The following is an 18,954-nucleotide window of genomic DNA, read 5'->3' as shown; positions in this document are numbered from 1 at the left end:
AACAGATTTTGGACACGGCAGTCCTGCCGTAGAATAAGCATGCTGGATAGTGAATCTAATCCAGCGAGATATAGTCTGCTTTGAAGCAGGACACCCAATTTTCTTGGTATCATACAGGACAAACAATGAGTCCGATTTCCTGTGACGAGCAGTCCTCTTCACATAGATTCTCAAAGCCCTCACAACATCCAAGGACTTTGATGAAATTGAGGAGTCAGTACCACAATAGGTTGGTTGATATGAAATGCCGACACAACCTTTGGAAGAAACTGCTGACGTGTCCGGAGCTCAGCTCTATCTTCGTGGAAGATCAAGTAAGGGCTTTTACAAGACAAAGCCCCCAATTCTGATACACGTCTAGCAGAAGCTAAGGCCAACAACGTGACAGCCTTCCATGTAAGAAATTTGATCTCAACCTTCTGTAGAGGCTCAAACCAGTCTGACTGGAGGAACTGCAACATCACATTAAGGTCCCAAGGCGCCGTAGGCGGTACAAAGGGAGGTTGAATGTGCAGAACTCCCTTCAAAAAGGTCTGAACCTCAGGGAGGAAAGCCAATTGTTTCTGGAAGAAAATGGACAGGGCCGAAATCTGGGCCTTCACAGATCCCAACCTCAGGCCCATATCCACACCTGCTTGCAGGAAGAGGAGGAAACGTCCCAGTTGAAACTCCACCGTAGGAAACTTTTTGGACTCACACTAAGAGACATATTTCTTTCAAATACGATGGTAATGCTTAGACGTTACCCCTTTCCTAGCCTGTATCAGGGTAGGAATGACCTTCTTCAGAATGCCCTTCCGAGCAAGTATCAGGCGCTCAACTGCCATGCTGTCAAACGTAGCCGCGGTAAGTCTTGATAGGCGAACGGCCCCTGCTGCAGCAGGTCGTCCCGAAGAGGAAGAGGCCTCGGCTCTTCCTGCAAATGATTCAGAAGGTCCGCGTACCAAGCCCGCCTTGGCCAGTCTGGAGCAATGAGGATCGCTTGAACTCTTGTTCTCCGTACGAGCTTTAGAACTCTTGGAATGAGTGGAAGTGGTGGAAACACGTACACCAAATGGAACACCCACGGAGACACCAGGGCGTCCACTGCCACTGCTTGTGGGTACCTCGACCTGGAACAATAGCGTTGAAGCTTCTTGTTGAGACGAGAGCCCATCATATCTATTTGGGGTAACCCCCAAAGGTCTGTTATTTCCTTGAACACCTCCGGATGGAGACCCCACTCACCTGGATGGAGATCGTGTCTTCTGAGGAAGTCTGCTTTCCAGTTGTCTACTCCCGGAATGAAGATTGCTGACAGCGCCAACGCGTGCTTTTCTGCCCAGAGGATGATTCTTGTTACCTCTAACATTGCAGCTCTGCTCTTCGTTCCGCCCTGTCGGTTTATGTAAGCCACTGCTGTCACATTGTCCAACTGCACTTGAGTGGCCAGATTCCTTAGAAGATGGGCCGCTTGGAGAAGACCGTTGTAGACGGCTCTTAGTTCCAGAATGTTTATCGGCAGGCCGGCTTCCAGACTTGACCTCCTTCCTTGGAAGGTTTCCCCTTAAGTGACTGCGCCCCAGCCCCAAAGGCTCGCATCCGTGGTTAGAAGGACCCTGTCCTGAATCCCGAACCTGCGGCCCTCTAGAAGGTGAGGCAATTGGAGCTACCAGAGGAGTGAAATCCTGGCCTTTGGCAACAGACGAATTCTCTGGTGCATGTGGAGATGAGATCCTGACCACTTGTCCAGGAGATCCAGTTGGAAGGCCCGAGCATGGAACCTCCCGTACTGGAGAGCCTCGTAAGCGGCCACCATCTTTCCCAAAAGGCAAATGCATTGATGAACCGGCACCCGGGCTGGCTTCAGGACATCCCGGACCATTGTTTGTATCACCAACGCCTTTTCCTGCGAGAGAAACACCCTCTGCACTTCTGTGTCGAGGATCATCCCCAGAAAGGACAACCTCTGGGTTGGTTCCAAATGTGATTTTGGAAGGTTCAGAATCCAACCGTGGAGTCTGAGTAGTTGGGTTGTGAGAATAATGGACTGCAACAGCCTCTCCTTGGACGATGCCTTTATTAGCAGATCATCCAGATATGGAATGATGTTTACCCCTTGTTTGCGGAGAACCATCATCTCTGCCATCACCTTGGTGAATACCCTTGGTGCTGTTGAGAGGCCGAATGGCAGTGCCTGGAACTGGAAATGACAGTCCAGTAATGCGAAACGGAGATAAGCCTGATGCAGTAGCCAAATCGGAATGTGGAGATACGCATCCTTGATATCCAGGGATACCAGGAATTCCCCCTCTTCCAAACCTGATATCACCACCCGGAGAAACTCTATTTTGAACTTGAACTCCTTTAGAAAGGGGTTCAGTGATTTAGGTTCAGAATGGGCCTGACTGAACCATCCGGTTTCGGTACCACGAAAAGGTTCGAATAGTAACCTATAGTTTGCAGATGAGGAGGAACTGGCATAATGACCTGTGCCTCCACCAACTTCTGGACAGCCTCTTGTAGGACAGTTCTGTCTGCCAGTAGAACTGGCAAGCCCGATTTGAAAAATCAGTGAGGAGGGAGATTTTGAAATTCCAGCCTGTAACCCTGGGACACAATATCTATCACCCAGGGATCCAGGCTGGACGATACCCAGACGTGACTGAACTGTCTGAGTCTCGCTCCCACTGGCCCCACCTCCAGGCCGCGCGGTCCACCGTCATGCGGAGGACTTTGGCGTACCTGAAACAGGCTTTTGTTCCTGGGAACCTGTGGCAGCAGGTTTCCTGGATTTAACTCGACCTCCACTAAAGAAGGTATTGGACGGTTTGGCCTTTCTAGGCTTGTTAGGCCGAAAGGACTGTGATGCTGATGAAGAAAAGGATTTCTTCGGAGCAGGTGCAGCTGAGGGAAGAAACGGAGACTTACCCGCTGTAGTCGTGGATATCCACGCATCCAAAGCTTCCCCAAAGAGAGCCTGACCTGTGTAGGGTAGGGACTCAGCGCTTTTCCTGGATTCCGCATCGGCCGGCCACTGGCGCAGCCACAGTCCCCGACGAGCTGAAACAGATATGGAAGAGATTCCCGCAGCCATGGAACCCAGGTCTTTCATGGATTCTACCATAAAACCTGCTGAATCGTGAATGTTATGCAAAAACAATTCAACATCACCCTTATCCATCGTATCCAAATCCTCAAGTAAGGTGCCTGACCACTTTACTATAGCTTTTGCAATTCATGCACTAGCAATAGTGAGATGTAATATTGCCCCCGAAACGGTGTACATTGATTTAAGTGTATTATCGTTTTTGCGATCAGCCGGATCCTTTAAGGCGGTAGATCCCGGAACAGGCAAAACCACCTTTTTTGAGAGTCTGGACACAGATGCGTCAACAATTGGCGGGTTTTCCCATTTTTTCCTATCCTCCTCAGGGAAAGGGAACGCCACCTGGACCCTTTTAGGGATCTGGAATTTTTCTCAGGGTTTTCCCATGCTTTCTCAAATATAGAATTTAATTTGACGCAGGAAAGGTTAGCGAGGCTTTCTTATTTTCAGTGAAAAAAGCCTCCTCAACCTGCTCAGGTGTGGTATCATTAATATTCAACACATCCCTGATAGCCGCTATCATCAATTGTACCCTCTTTGCAAGAGAGGCAGACCCCCGCAACACATCCCCATTACCGTCTGTGGTGTCAGAATCGGTATCCGTGTCATCTTGCGTGACATGAACAAGCGCACATTTGTGGAGGTATATAGCGGAGCGTCCTGAGGTACCAGAATCGGGTCATACTGCCATAGAGTTCTGTAATACCTGGGTTGTAGATTCATTACTTTCAACCCTGCCTGAAATCTGAGAAATCATAGATTTGACAGAGGAAAACCACTCAGGTTCCCTTGCTGGAATCTGTGCTAAACCAGTGCTATCCTGATTACATGGAATGGGATCATCCTGGGAGGACATATCCTCCGCAGCATATGACACAGTGTCCCTGGACATAGCTAAAGGACAACACCAAACACTCCACACACACACAGGGGAGGGCAGACAGAGTTCCCCCCCCCCAAGAATGGCAAGAGAGACACAGAGATAGGAGCCAACCCACACACAGCGCTTCTAACCAAAGGGAGACCCCTTTTCAGCGCTGACTGTGCACCTTAATAGGATACACAGTCATATTACAGCCTCCCCCCCCCCCCCCCCCCCCCCCCTTCTACAACCCCCTGGTACCGTTTACAGATAGCTGGAGTTGCTGTGGAGGGACCTGTTTCTCCTGATCAGCGTTTCGCAGGCAGGGAAAATGGCGCTGAACGCTGCTGGGTCCGCTCTGAGAAGCCCCACCCCCAAAATGGCGCTGTCTTCCTGCTCTTCATAGGATTATACTTTCCTGAGGATTGAGTGCTGGCTGAGATCCGGGGACCCTGACAGGCTTTTGGACCAGTGTAGAGTGTAGCTCTGGCTCAGGGCGCCCCTCACAGTGCCGCACCACGTACCGCTGAGCCTTCCGGAGCGCAATTAAAACTGTGCTCCTACCCTGCTGCCGCCATCTTCACACTGACCTCACTCGCCACCGATTCGTCAGCTCTGTAAGGGGGTGGCGGCATGCTGCTGAGGTGAGCAGTAACCTGCGGCGAGGAACGATCTGACCTCTCAGGAGTTCAGTGTTCTGTCAGCGGAGTAAGTTGCTCAGACCCCGCAGGGCGGACACTACACCCCCCTGTGACCGGCTCCTCCGGGCACATTGTCTAAACTGAGTCTGGTAGGAGGGGCATAGAGGGAGGAGCCAGCCCACACTCTCAAACTCTTAAAGTGCCAATGGCTCCTGGTGGACCCGTCTATACCCCATGGTTTTTCAGGGGTGGAATGGGATGGAAAACCAGCCCAGAAAATATCTGGAAGCAGCCCTGATGGATGTGGAATCTGTTTAGAGGTTGGGGTCTGTCAAGGGCGGGCGGTATCCCTTCTCATAGGGTCTGATTCTGAGTTGGACGCAGTCATGGCCTTCCTTGCATCTATTGCAGCAGTAGTGTATGTAACTTATTTGTAATGCCGCTGAAAAACTCTTCCCTGGTATACATGCGTCCGAATGTGCAAGAATGAGATGCCCACAGTCAGTATGTACAGATGCTGGAATCAAGCTTTATGCATCTTTAGACGCCACCATCGGTTGTACCATTGAAACTTTCAGCAGCCCTATGCTAGGTGCAGATCTGTGTTTATAATCACAGCGCTTTAACACAAAATTATAGACAAATAAAAATCACCATAACGTCCCTTAATGAAGGTTCCTGTGATGGAGTCCTCAAAGCAAATGTTCTGATGGAATTTCTCCAGAGTACAGTAACATGTAAGGGAATAAAAATAAAGACCAATGTGTAGTAGATTCCTTTTATGTATCCACAGTTCTTAGTGTATTTTTTATATGATAAAGAGGTGGCTTAGGAGCGTACCCCACTCACACTTTGATTAAGAAGCTATAAGCCCATCAAGGTTTCTTTGCCCAATACCGTGGCCTCGCCCACTTGAACTACGCCCGGCGTGATGTTTTAGGATGGAAATATATATAAATGAAGCGTACCCAAGAACTCACACTCACAAGGTGGGTGTTAAACACATCAAGGTATCTTTAGTATGGAAAGGAGTGAAATATGGGTCCACTCAAGCGTACCCCAACTCACACTGCTCGGTGTGTCTCGGACATGTCTTGATAAAGGCCCAGGCCAGGGCTGAAACATGTTGACAACAGGAGTGTGAGTAGTTATTTACCTATTGGATATTTCAAACAAAAACTTTTCTGCTGCTTTGGAACTTTTGACCCCTTTGCCGATTTTTGCTGCTATTTTTCTATTTGTTTATTTTATGGATGGACTCCATTTTAAGTGTTCATGTTTGTGATTTTTATTAAATTTGTGTACCCCCCTGCTTCCACTTGAGAAGAGTGAGTTTCTTTGGGGAGCCAACATTACCACTTTATGAACACAGTCCGGGAAACAGAACTGAAAGATATCTTTATGGGAGTATCATCACACCGAGCACTGTGAGTTGTGGTACGCTTGAGTGGACCCATATTTCACTCCTTTCCATACTAAAGATACATTGATGTGTTTAACACCCACCTTGCAAGTTTGAGTTCTTGGGTACGCTTCATTTATGTATATTTCCATCCTAAAACATCACGCCGGGGGCGTAGTTCAAGTGGGCGAGGCCACAGCATTGGGCAAAGAAACCTTGATGGGCTTATAGCTTCTTAATCAAAGTGTGAGTGGGGTACGCTCCTAAGCCACCTCTTTATCATATAAAAAATACACTAAGAACTGTGGATAAATAAAAGGAATCTTCTACACATTGGTCTTTATTTTTATTCCCTTACATGTTACTATACTCTGGAGAAATTCCATCAGAACATTCGCTTTGAGGACTCCATCACAGGAACCTTCATTAAGGGACGTTATGGTGATTTTTATTTGTCTATAATTTTGTGTTAAAGTGCTGTGGTTATAAACACAGATCTCTGATTTTGTGGTAGTATTTGTTGTTTTGGAGATGTGGTGACATCTCATGAGGTCTGCTATACCATAGCTGCTGAGCGCCTGTTCTGGAACACACCCTAACCATACTGTTTTGCTAGGTGCAGATCATCCGATTACGTATGGCCTCCAATGTGAGCAATTCAGCGTCTCTGTACGCAACCACTTTCAGCAACACACCCGTATCGGGTATAGCGCAACTTAAGCCTATCTTTAGAATAGTCTTAATGAGAGTAAATCTGTACTGTATAAAAAACAATTTATTGTAGATACAGATGTGTCCAGATCCATTGTTGCCAATGATGCGGTCACATCGCAGGCTGTGTGTTGCAGCGTAGCATATGGTAGCTGGAGCATGTGTACAAACACTCCCGCGACCCCATACAGCAGATTCGGCAAAAGACGCGGGAGGTAGTAGGCAGCATTGCTCCCACCTACCAAGAAAGGTCAGGGGGGCCAGCTGCAGGTGAAGAACATGGGTAATGGAGAGCAATGCTCCCGCTACCCATGGAAACAGCCCAGCACTCGGGGGAAGCGTTCACGGAACATTCCCCTTATCCCATAGACATCAATTGTGCGATCGCCCGCTTAGGTACAGTACACTATGCAGCAATGCACCATGCCACGCTACTATAGGCAGCAATAAACTGTGAGGACACATCTGCATCATGGACATATAATCAAAAAAGCAGTGTCTGTACATGCAGTAAATTGACATCAATAAAAGTTGCATAAATACATAAAAATGTACCAATACATAAGTCCAGAATAAAGAAAGTATCAAAAATTGTGCAGATGATACTATACTTCTTAAGCCGCATACACACTGGAGTAATGTCGCTCTAAAACGCTGTTTTGGAGCTACATATTACCTACATCACAACATTGTCATTCCGTCCTTCATTAAAGAAGTCGCCCCAGTGTGTAGGAGCAATATGGGCTGGCGGAGATTCGTTCCTATGTCGGAATGAATCCTTGTCACGCAAGTGTGTACCCAGCTTTACAGTCCATATCATAAAGTCATGTATTTAGCTGGGTAGTTTGTAATAAGGATATTTATCCTTGAAGACCGAGCACCATCAGCCAGGCAGGGGCACTGTAGGTGGCACAAACATTATGACATTGGACCTGATTTAGGTTCAGTAGCAGATTCTGCTAAACAGCAGAATATGCTACTGAAAAAATCTCATGCGGGGGGTCATCCAGCACTGGATAAATATGCAGACGCAGTGCCACCATCTTTCAACTAGCAGTGGCCGCGTGTGACGTCAAGCAGCTGCTCCTAAAACAGTCCGGAAACACATACGTCATCATGCGATCTGCGTGTAGTAACTGCTGCTGAACGAGTTTCTATGTCAGCAATGGCCATGTCGACATTACATACCAAACCCCACATTTATCATATCACATTATTTGCTGGTTCATTTGGGGAAGAAGGGATGTCTTATATCTAAACATAATAAGTGAACTCAGAGCACCACAACTGGATATTAAATTCTTGTTTTACAATGACATTAAAAAGCAGAGAAACGTGTCAATGTGATTATCAGAATGGCTAATGGCTGAACCTCCCCACTGGGCAAAAAAATGTAAAGCATACACAGGTGTTAATAAATATACACAGAGAAAATGGACACACCCTATATATATCAGTGCTGTTCTTCACCCTAGGTAGTTCACAATATACAGTATAGACAGAGAAGTAAATATGGTATAAATCTATTTATGGACATAGGTGAGCAGACTCCATTATCTTCTAAAAGCTGATCACTGACACATATGACATAACTGACTCCAGTTTTAGGTGTACAACATAAAACACAACAATGCACATAAACTGTCAGATTTGGTCCATCATATTTGTAATAAAAAAGGAGATTTATGGTAGACTTACCATGGTTAAATCTCTTTCTGCGAGATACACTGGATTCCACAGGGAATACATCGGGGTGCAGAGTTGGTTCTTGATCCGAGGCACCAACAGGATAAAGCTTTGACTGTTCCCAGGATGCACTGCACCGCCTCCTCTATAACCCCGCCTCCGGGCACTGGAGCTCAGTTTCGTTAACCAGTCCAATGCAGTAGCAGGTAAAAGAGACGGCAGATGTTAGTCACATAGAACCACATTCTCACAACAGGAGAAAGGACCAGCAGCTAATGCCATACAAATCCAAAGAAGCTAAGTGCATCAGGGTGGGCGCCCTGTGGAATCCACTGTACCTTGCAGAAAGAGATTTAACCACGGTAAGTCTACCATGAATCTCCTTTTCTGCAGCAGGGTACACTGGGATTCCACAGGGAATACATCGGGGATGTCCTAAAGCAGTTCCTCATGGGAGGGGACGCACTGTAGTGGGCACAAAGACCCGGCGTCCAAATTACGCATTCTGGGAGGCGGAAGTATCAAAGGCATTGAACCTAATGAACGTGTTTACGGAGTACCACGTAGCCGCCTTGCACAATTGTTCAGCGGACGCGCTACGGCGGGCCGCCCAAGAAGGTCCAACAGACCAAGTAGAATGGGCTTTGATAGCAGCAGGAGCTGGGAGTCTAGCCTACGCATAAGCTTGTGCAATCACCATTCTAATTTATCTGGCCAAGGTTTGCTTATTCGCAGGCCAGCCATGTTTGTGAAAACCAAAAAGTACAAAAAGGGTATCTGAAATCCGGATAGAGGCAGTCCTCTCCACGTAGATACGGAGAGCTCATACCACATCCAAAGACCGTTCTTTGGAAGACAAACAAGAAGAGATAAAAGCCGGTACCACAATCTCTTGGTTAAGATGGAAAGAAGATACCACTTTAGGTAGATAATAGGGGCAAGTTCGAAGAACTGCCCGGTCACGGTAAAAAGTCCGACACCCTCCTAGCAGAGGCAATAAACACGCTGAGTTAAAGTACGAACATCAGGAACAGACGCAATTTTTCTCTGAAACCACACAGACGAGGCAGATATATGAACCTTGAGAGAGGCCAGACGAAGGCCTAAATCTAGGCCCTATTGCAGAAAATCCAAAAGCCTGGAAGTTTTGAACGAATAGGCATCATAATTCTTTGTAGCACACAATGTGAAGTAAGAGTTACAGACCCTGTAATAAATCCGTTCAGAAGCCGGTTTGCGGGCCTTCAACATAGTTTGAATAACCGCCTCGGAGAATCCTTTGGCCCTCAGGAGTGATGCTTCAAGAGCCACGCCGTCAAAGGCAGTTTGTCCAGGTCCGGGTAGACACAAGGGCACTGAACGAGGAGGTCTGGGCGTTGAGGAAGTAGAAGAGGATGCTCTATCGATAGACCTTGCAGGTCTGAGAACCAATGCCGTCTGGGCCACGCTGGAGCGACTAGAAGTAGTATTTCTCTTTCTTACTTGAACTTCTGTAGTACCCTGGGCAGGAGTGACAATGGTGGGAACAAGTACGGCAGCCGAAAGTTCCATGGAATTGCCAGTGCATCCACGAACGCTGCTTGAGGATACCTTGTCCTTGATCCGAAGACCGGAACCTTGTGATTGTGTCGAGGCCCCATCAGGTCTACATCTGGTAGGCCTCACTTGTCCACTAGGAGTTGATAGACTTCCGGATGAAGACTCCACTCTCTGGCGTGAACGTCCTGACGACTGAGGAAATTCACTTCCAAGTTGAGGACTCCGGGAATGAACACTGCCGATATTGCTGGCAGATGGTGTTCCGCCCAACGGAGGATTTTTGATACTTCCAGCATTGCCATGCGGCTTCGAGTGCCACCTTGATGATTTATGTACCCACCGTGGTGGCGTTGTCTGATTGTACTTGAACAGGCCTGTTCTGTGCCAGAGACAGGACAAGTGTCAATGCATTGAACACTGCCCTCAATTCCAGAATGTGTATCGGGAGGAGAGATTCCTCTCTGGTCCACCGATCCCGGAGAGAGAGTGTTGCTCCAACACCGTGCCCCAACCCCGCAGACTGGCGTACATTGTCAGGAGGACCCAGTTGGAGATCCAGAAGGGACGGCCACCGCTCAACTGTTGGTCTTGTAGCCACCAGCTCAGTGACAGACAAACCTCCGAAGTCAAGGAGATCATTTGAGACCTGATCCAATGGGGCAGGCTTTCCCACTTGGAAAGGATTAACCTCTGTAGAGGGCGGGAATGAAATTGAGAGTACTCTACCATGTCGAAAGCCGACACCATGAGGCCTAGTACGTGCATCGCCGAGTGTATCGACAATCTTGGGCGAGAGAGGAAGTATCTTATCCTGTCCTGAAGTTTCAGGTCTTTCTCTGGAGACAGAAACAATCTCTGGCTGTGTGTGTCCAGCAGTGCCCCCAGGTGCACCATGTTCCAAGCAGGGTCCAGCAAGAACTTTATCCAGTTGATGAGCCACCCGTGGGCTTGTAGGAATTGGACCGTCAGTTTCAGATGACTGAGGAGAACACCTTGGGAGTACGAAAGGATCATCACGTTGTCCAGATATGGCAGGATCCTGATTCCCTGACGGCGGAGAAGGGCCGTCATCACAGCCGTGACCTTGGTGAAGATCCGAGGGGCCGTGGCCAGTCCAAATGGCAGAGCCTGGAACTGATAATGGAGGTTGCCAATAGCAAACCGCAGAAATTGTTGATGCGATACGGCAATAGGTATATGCAGGTAAGCATCCTGTATGTCCAGGGATACCATATAGTCTTCGAGGTCCATGTCAAGTACAATAGAGCGCAGAGTTTCCATACTGAATTTGGACACACTTACAAATTTGTTCAATGACTTGAGGTTGAGGATAGGCCGGATGGACCCATTTAGCTTCGGAACTACAAACAGGGTCGAATAGTTTCCCCTGCCTCTCTGGGACAGAGGTACCGGCACTACCACACCTGTGTCCAGGAGGGATTGCACAACCAAGTGTAGAGCTTGCGCTTTCAATGGATCCAAAGGGATAACCGTCGAGCAGAACTGGCGAGGGGGACATCTCTTGAAAGAGATTGCGTTACCGTGAGAGACAACTTCCTGCACCCAGGCGTCCAAAGTGTCCTGGGCGAACTGCTGAATTTGGCCTCCCACCATGTGGTCCCCCAGGGGAGGCCCGCCCCGTCATGCAGCAGGCTTGTCTTGTTTGGAAGCAGGCTGATAGGTGGCCCAGGATTGTTTAGGTTTGGACTTAGTGCATTTGGAAGTACGAGCCTGTCTTGGGTACGCCTGACCCTTTGCCTTCCCTGGAGGTCGAAAGGAATTAAAAGTGGTACTCTTTGCGTTCGGTGCAGAAGGATTAGTACTTGGGAGAAACGCAGTCTTAGCAGTTGCCAAGTCAGTAATAATCTTATTCAGACTGTCAAAGTCAGAAAAATATCTCTATACACACTGCCATATTTGCACCTCATACACGTCCGCGCTGCGCATGCGTACGCTCTCCCGTGCGTGCGCATACTCACAGTCGCGGGCACCCGCAGGCGCACGGTATGCGTATTTACGGTAGAGTTTATGTGATCGTAGCGTGCGACTCAATCGTTACATATTTTAACTATATAATGTATTTTGTAGATCATGGTCCCTTTGATAGATTCTGAAAGTTTAGTTAATATAGCATGTTCCTGGACAGAGGGATCCCTCTTTGTATTGTACGAAGGGTCTAACAGGAGTCATACAGTGGTGTTTAGTACCCATCGGAAGAGTATTTAATTAGCAATATTCCGGTGTTGGTTTGGAGCGGATTAATCGCTCGTGCGAATAGTTATGGACATAAGAAGTTTATGTCCATTTACTATTATTTGCTCTTACTTAGCCATGCGGCGGGAAACCCAGTATCCCACCCACCTGAGCTGTTGGAAATCGTCACAGCCCACCTGTATGAATCAACCTATGACCTTTTGTTATAATGCGAAGCCGAATTCCTGTGTCCAATGAACAATGAGATTGTAGGGACCATTGAATTGTATTGTGTGTGGGGCATAAATAGACAAGCCGATCACATCCAGCTCACTCTTCAACGGTTATCATTGCTGAAAATCGGGAGCTGGATGTCCAGAGGCGCATGCGATCGTTCCCCTTGTGCGTAAGTGTTTCTCCGCAATCATATTGTTCTTACTGTTATTGTGAGCCATTTCTCTCTATTTCTCTCTCTTCTCCTCTTTCTCTCTTATTTTCCCTTAAAACATAATTGTATTGTATTGTATTTCCTGTGTAGTTATCTGATTAGGTAGTCTATGTTATATTGTAGTGTATGACTTGTATTGTGTTAATTCTTTTGCAAGTATATCATTCATAATATATATATATATTAGGCATTGGACCCTAAGCCCAGGTATCTGTGTATTTCTTGTAGTGTTAAGTATTCACAGAGCGTCGGTGACGCTCAAACAGCTTTTAAGTTAATAAGGTTACACTAGGTTGCATCTACACCCTATCTCTACACTAAGGCTTTACAGCATATTACATTGTTTATGGTTTAGATATAAAGGTTTAACATTGTGAGCGTCAGCGCCGCTGGTGATCTCCTCGTGGTCCCGAGCGTCCGCTACGCTATAGCGAATCATTACGTTAGACGGCAGCCAATAGCGTGCCTGCCTGTGATCTCTTGGCCGTGAGCGAACGTGACGCTTGAGCGTCTCGACTACGGCTAAGCGATTGCTACGCAACGAGCGTACCCTTACGGTACTCCATACGTGAATAACGTACAGTGTTCATAGACCTCATAAAGGGTTTTATATAAGATAAATATTTAGCTTTATCAATTGGCGGCTTGCCCGTCCTTCACATATCTGCACTAGGTAATTTCAGCAGACATTATCCAGCAGCAAAGGGCGGGAGGTCATATTCCTCGTAGTGCTGTTTGGATAAGCGTCTGCTTCACTTAGTAAAGGGTGCTGAAGGAATCCGGGACCGGAGGTAAGAACAAAACGATAGTGTCTTTTTAAAACTGTTTATTTCTGTCTTGCGTACACACGCACGCATATCTGCATTTCTTTTCATTCGTGTATTTTCATATATCACTCTCCTGTTTGCCATTGTATAATTGATAAACGTACTAAGAGAGATTTGCCGCTATTTCATAGTTAAAGAGTAAAGGTAATACAGTTAAGGTATAGAAATACACACAGCTCTACCTAAAGGTAAAAGGAGAGATTGGTGTGGTGTGCGGTAGATGATCGAGGATCATCTACATTGATAAACGTGTTAGTTGTGTTACGGTGGACAAAGACTGGTGTACACGTGTCTCTAACAAAGGGAGAGACTCGCGTACGCAAAGGGCCGACGCACGCAGCGTAAATTACGCAACGGAGCGTCTGGGTACGCCCACGTAACTCAAGTCACACGATAGTGTTGATTTTTAAGTAACGCAACAGGCGATAAATAGCGCAACAAGCGATAAATAGCGCAACAAGCTATAAATAGCGCAACAGGCGATAAGTAGCGCAAATCTATTTTAAATTCGAAATTTAAACTAATAGATCCTTCTCCTAATTTGTAACACATCTGGTCTAAAGAGAAATTTCTGCGCAGAAATAGAAATAGAAACAAAAGTGTATATGTGGTGAGTGAGTGTTTGTTTTTACAATTTTGAGGATTGAACCAAAAGAAATCATCGAGTTCTCGTGAGGTACATACGTGTAAGTGACATGCACGGTGGCTAGGGAGGCATCCTTGGTTAAACAAAAAATTTGAGCATTAGAGTATAGCAGACCAGGAGGTCATACTGTAGCAGACCAGGAGGTCTAGGTACAGCAGACAAGGAAGTCCGCTATAGAGTCCACAGGCACAACACCAAAAAAAAGGGTTGGTGCAACACCCATATAGGCCATACAAGCTCTTGCTGAAGGAATTCGCAGCCGCAATTTTCGATTCCGCTGGTCGCTCCGTACATAAGATTAGTTGCTTATGTGCTGAACGATTGTACCGCACGTAATTGTGTGCATTAGTAAACCTGACCGGTACTATTTGTGTACGAAGGTCATAAACGCTATTTGTACATTCTAACGTGATTTGTGTAATTTTTTATTTTTTCAAAAAGGGAAGTTCGCTGGTCACTCAGGAACTATCTGACAACCACACCTTTACTGGAAAGGGTTAATGCTCTGCGGATCACACTCACATGTTCCAGTAAACAAAGGTTAATAGGGGCCCTGGGTCGAGTACGCCAGCACTATATCAGTGTGATCAGGTCGTATTGGTCGGCGTGGGCGAGTGAGTGAGGTGCTCGGTAAACTTCACCGTCAACCTATCGTGAATATCTTGGTTTTTTGTAAGGTTCCGTAACACCTGCAAATTATGGGGGCCAGTTGTTCAGGAAGGGGGCGATCAACCTCGGTTCGGGTTGATTCTATAAACCGACCAGTCGGGTCGGCAAGGTACGTAATGTGTGAAAAGTACGGAAGTCACACAGAAGCTTTATGTGATGAATGGGAGAGAATGACAGTACATGACGGGGAGAAATTCCCAAGAGTAGGTAGCTTCAGCACAGAAGTGTTAACGAATTTAAGGAGAAGGATATGTCTCATTAAATCAGCAAAGAGACGAATCAAGCATTATGATTATTTGCAGTTGTGGCAACAGGAGGGTGACATACAGAGAGGATTGGCTCAGGCGGCGGGATCTGGCTCGATCAGGAAACTGATAGCCACGGCCCCACCGCCACCATACATATCAGGAGAGAAATTGGTTGCGGAGAATGACGCACTAAGGTGTAACAAACAAACACTTAGCAACTGTGTAAATGTTAAAGATAATGTTAACCAATTAACCAATGCAAGTATTAACCCGTGCAAGTTGTACCCTGTTTTGAACTTTCCCCAGGAGTGTGATCAAGAGGACGAATCGGCAACAATATCAGCGCTCTCTCTAGCAGCCACCATATCAGAAACAACAGTAGGCACGGCCCAACCCATAAGATTAGTAACAAAGCCCCCTAGCGGAGGGACAGGTGAGGTCGTATCAACGGGTAAGTACGGCACCATACACTATGCTGAAACTATTTCACCACAAACTGCAGAATCTACACAGAATGATGTTGTTAGAATTAATCCTGTTAAGGTAATAGTAGTGCCAAATGGGAAAACGGACACTTCAGGAGTCACTCCTGTTAGGAATATCGCCATGTATAGCCCGTTTACCCGAATGGAATTAAGGACCATAGTGTCTGAATTCCCTGACCCTAGAAAAGATTTAGTTGCTAGCCAAAAATACATCAGAGACCTAGGAAACACTTTAGAGCCCAATAATAAAGATTGGCAAGTACTGCTAAGAGCTTGTTTACCCTCCAATGTCGACGCAACTCAATTTTTAGCTGACTGTGGATTAGATCAGGATGTACCTCTTACAGATGTGTACAACAAAGATAATGTAAAAAGAATAAGCTTACAGTTAAAGGAGTATTTCCCAGCGGTAGTTAAATGGAACAAGATATTCTCCATTAAACAAAAGGAGTCAGAAACAGCTGCAGAGTATTTTCACAGAGCATTATCAGAGATGGCAAAATACACAGGCATAGAGGACATTAAAACAAACATAAACCATCGAGAAGTAGCAGTATCGGTACTGATGGATGGTTTAAAAGAGTCATTAAAGACTAGGGTACAGACCACACAACCATGTTGGCGAGGTCTGTCTGTGGCTACTTTGAGAGAGGCTGCTATTGATCACGACCGGAATATCACCAGACACAGGGAGTCACAAGGTGATAAGTTAATGTCAGTAAGTATACAGGCCCTGACCACAAAACAGCCTGTGTTAATATCACCAAACCCTGTGGGTAAGTCAAATGTGGTAACATGTTATTTTTGTCACAAACAAGGACACTTTGCACGAGACTGTAGATCGAGAAATGTACAAAAATCTTATCAACCCCCTAGACAACGACACGACACACGACATTGGGATCAGGGTCCACAGAGACGGAGTTATGAGCCACATACAGGGGAAACAAAAAGATACCCCCCGAACAGAGACTGGCACGCCTCTGGTAGTTCCCAGCTAACTCCCTCACAAGTAGTTGCTGCCAGCGGGATTCAGGGAGGTCACCATACCCAATAGGGGTGTGGCCATACCTGTAATCTGCAGCCAGTAAAATTGATTGCAAGCCTTGGAAGTGAACCCGAAGTTGCAATTAATGTAGCTGGTAAATCATTAAACTTTCTTGTAGATACGGGGGCGGCCAAATCAGTGATAAATTCGACAGTGGGCATGAGAACCACTGGTAGGACAATTCCAGCCATGGGAGTAACAGGAGTAGTCCAGCATTACCCTGTTAGCAAACCAGCCGAGATTACAATAGGGCCTTTACATACCAAGCATTCCTTTTTGCTGGCTGCATCGGCACCGACTAATCTCCTGGGAAGAGACTTACTGTGTAAAATGGGGTGCGTCATTTATTGTACTCCAGAAGGTGTATTCTTGGACATACCTGAGAATCACGCTCAGGAAGTGCGAGACATGTTAGACTCCCCATCAAAATTAATGTCACATACCATTATGACAAATAGGACTCCCTCCCAAGTAGAAGAAATGACATCTCAGATACCAGAGTCACTTTGGACTAAAGATGGACAGGACACTGGATTAATGGCAAACGTAGCTCCGATAGTTGTACAAGTAAAAGATGGTAGGATAGCTCCAAAAATCCCACAGTACCCTCTGAAGCCAGAGGTGGAGTTAGGAGTTTACCCAGTAATAGAGCGCTTGCTACAACAGGGCATTCTGGTAAGAACGTCCAGCACTGCCAATAGTCCCATCTTCCCTGTGAAAAAGAGTGGGTGGAGGGGTTACCGGCTAGTGCAGGATCTAAGGGGGATTAACAAAATAGTTGAGTCAGTTCCCCGTAGTGCCAAATCCAGCTGTCATCCTAATGCAAATCCCTCCCACTGCGAAATTTTTCACTGTTATTGACCTCTGCTCCGCTTTCTTTTCGGTACCTCTGCACCCTGACAGCCAATATTTGTTTGCATTTACATACAGAGGAGTCCAATACACATGGACTCGATTACCACAAGGATTCATAGATAGTCCAAGTATATTTTCCCAGGCTTTGCATGATTGTTTACAGTCTTTCCAACCAGAGAGTGGATCAGTATTAATACAGTACGTGGATGATCTACTACTGTGTTCTGATTCATTGGAAGCATCCCTGAAGGATACGAAACAGCTCCTGTTTCATCTTTCAGACACAGGACACAAGGTTTCCAAAGACAAGTTGCAATTATGCCAAACTAAGGTAAAATATTTGGGACACTGTCTAACACAAGGACTGAGACACCTGACCGCTGATAGAATTCAAGCAATTAGAGACATGACTCTGCCACAAACCCAGCAACAGATCAGAACGTTTTTAGGAATGTGTGGGTATTGCCGTAACTGGATCCCAGGATTTTCCATTCTAGCGTTACCTTTGCAGGAGATGGTCTCCTCAAACAAACCTGATCGGATTTCGCATACAGACGAGTCTGAGACGGCATTTGAGAGACTTAAACAGTGCCTAACGCAGGCACCAGCATTAGGTATGCCAGACTATGGGAAACCCTTTGAGCTGTACGGAACAGAAAGTGCTGGTTGCGCGGCAGGCGTACTAACCCAAAAGCACGGTGATGCCAGCAGGCCAGTAGCATATTACAGCGCTCAGCTAGACACGGTAGCGCGATCCCTCCCCACATGCTTGCGAAGCGTTGCTGCGATAGCATTGCTAGTAACGAAAAGCGAAGATGTAGTGCTAGGTCACAACCTCACAATTCATACACCACATGCAGTGTCAGCCTTGCTGAATTCTGCCCAAACCAGGCACGTCTCATCAGCGCGGTTTACAAGATGGGAATTGGCACTAATGGCCCCCGTAAACATCACCATAAGGAGATGCAGTGCATTAAATCCTGCAACATATCTCCCAGGTGTGCCTGGACAGGCACAAAGGGTGGAGGATGAGAGTGGTGGGGAAGGAGGATTTAATACAAAGGAAGACACACATGATTGTATGGAATATTTGACCCAAAATTTTACCGCAAGGCCTGACATCAGTGACAACCCACTGGAAGATGTAGAACTTACGTTCTACACGGACGGTAGTTGTCATAGACAGTCAGACTCGGGAGACTTGTGTACTGGATACGCAGTCGTAGATGACCAAGGCACCATAGAAGCGGAACCGCTAGGCCCACCTCACTCAGCCCAGGTTGCTGAACTGGTCGCCCTAACCAGAGCATGTGAATTGGCTAAGGGCAAATCAGCCAATATCTACACCGACTCTAGATACGCATTCGGGGTAGTCCATGATTTCGGAGCCCTATGGCGCCTCAGAAATTTCATGACGGCAGCTGGTACACCGATAGCGCATGCAGCTCACATAAAAAGGCTTCTAACAGCGATACAGGAACCCGACAGAGTGGCTGTTATCAAATGTAAAGCACACACATATAGCCAAGACCCAGTATCACTTGGTAACAGCCGAGCAGACGAAGCTGCTAAGTTAGCAGCTGGTACCCCCAGACAGACAGACACC

At 46.7% G+C, this 18,954-nt stretch overlaps 1 protein-coding gene across 5 annotated transcripts in view; it reads right to left on the bottom strand.

Moving 5' to 3' along the window:
• The window catches only part of RARB (retinoic acid receptor beta), a 1,402,065-nt gene that overhangs the window by 1,098,707 nt on the left and 284,404 nt on the right, over positions 1–18,954 (bottom strand). The gene's annotated exons all lie outside the window — the stretch shown is intronic.

Source organism: Pseudophryne corroboree, chromosome 5 (genome assembly GCF_028390025.1).
Source record: "Pseudophryne corroboree isolate aPseCor3 chromosome 5, aPseCor3.hap2, whole genome shotgun sequence".
Classification (NCBI taxonomy): domain Eukaryota; kingdom Metazoa; phylum Chordata; class Amphibia; order Anura; family Myobatrachidae; genus Pseudophryne; species Pseudophryne corroboree.
This window is presented reverse-complemented; position numbering and strand designations above follow the sequence as displayed.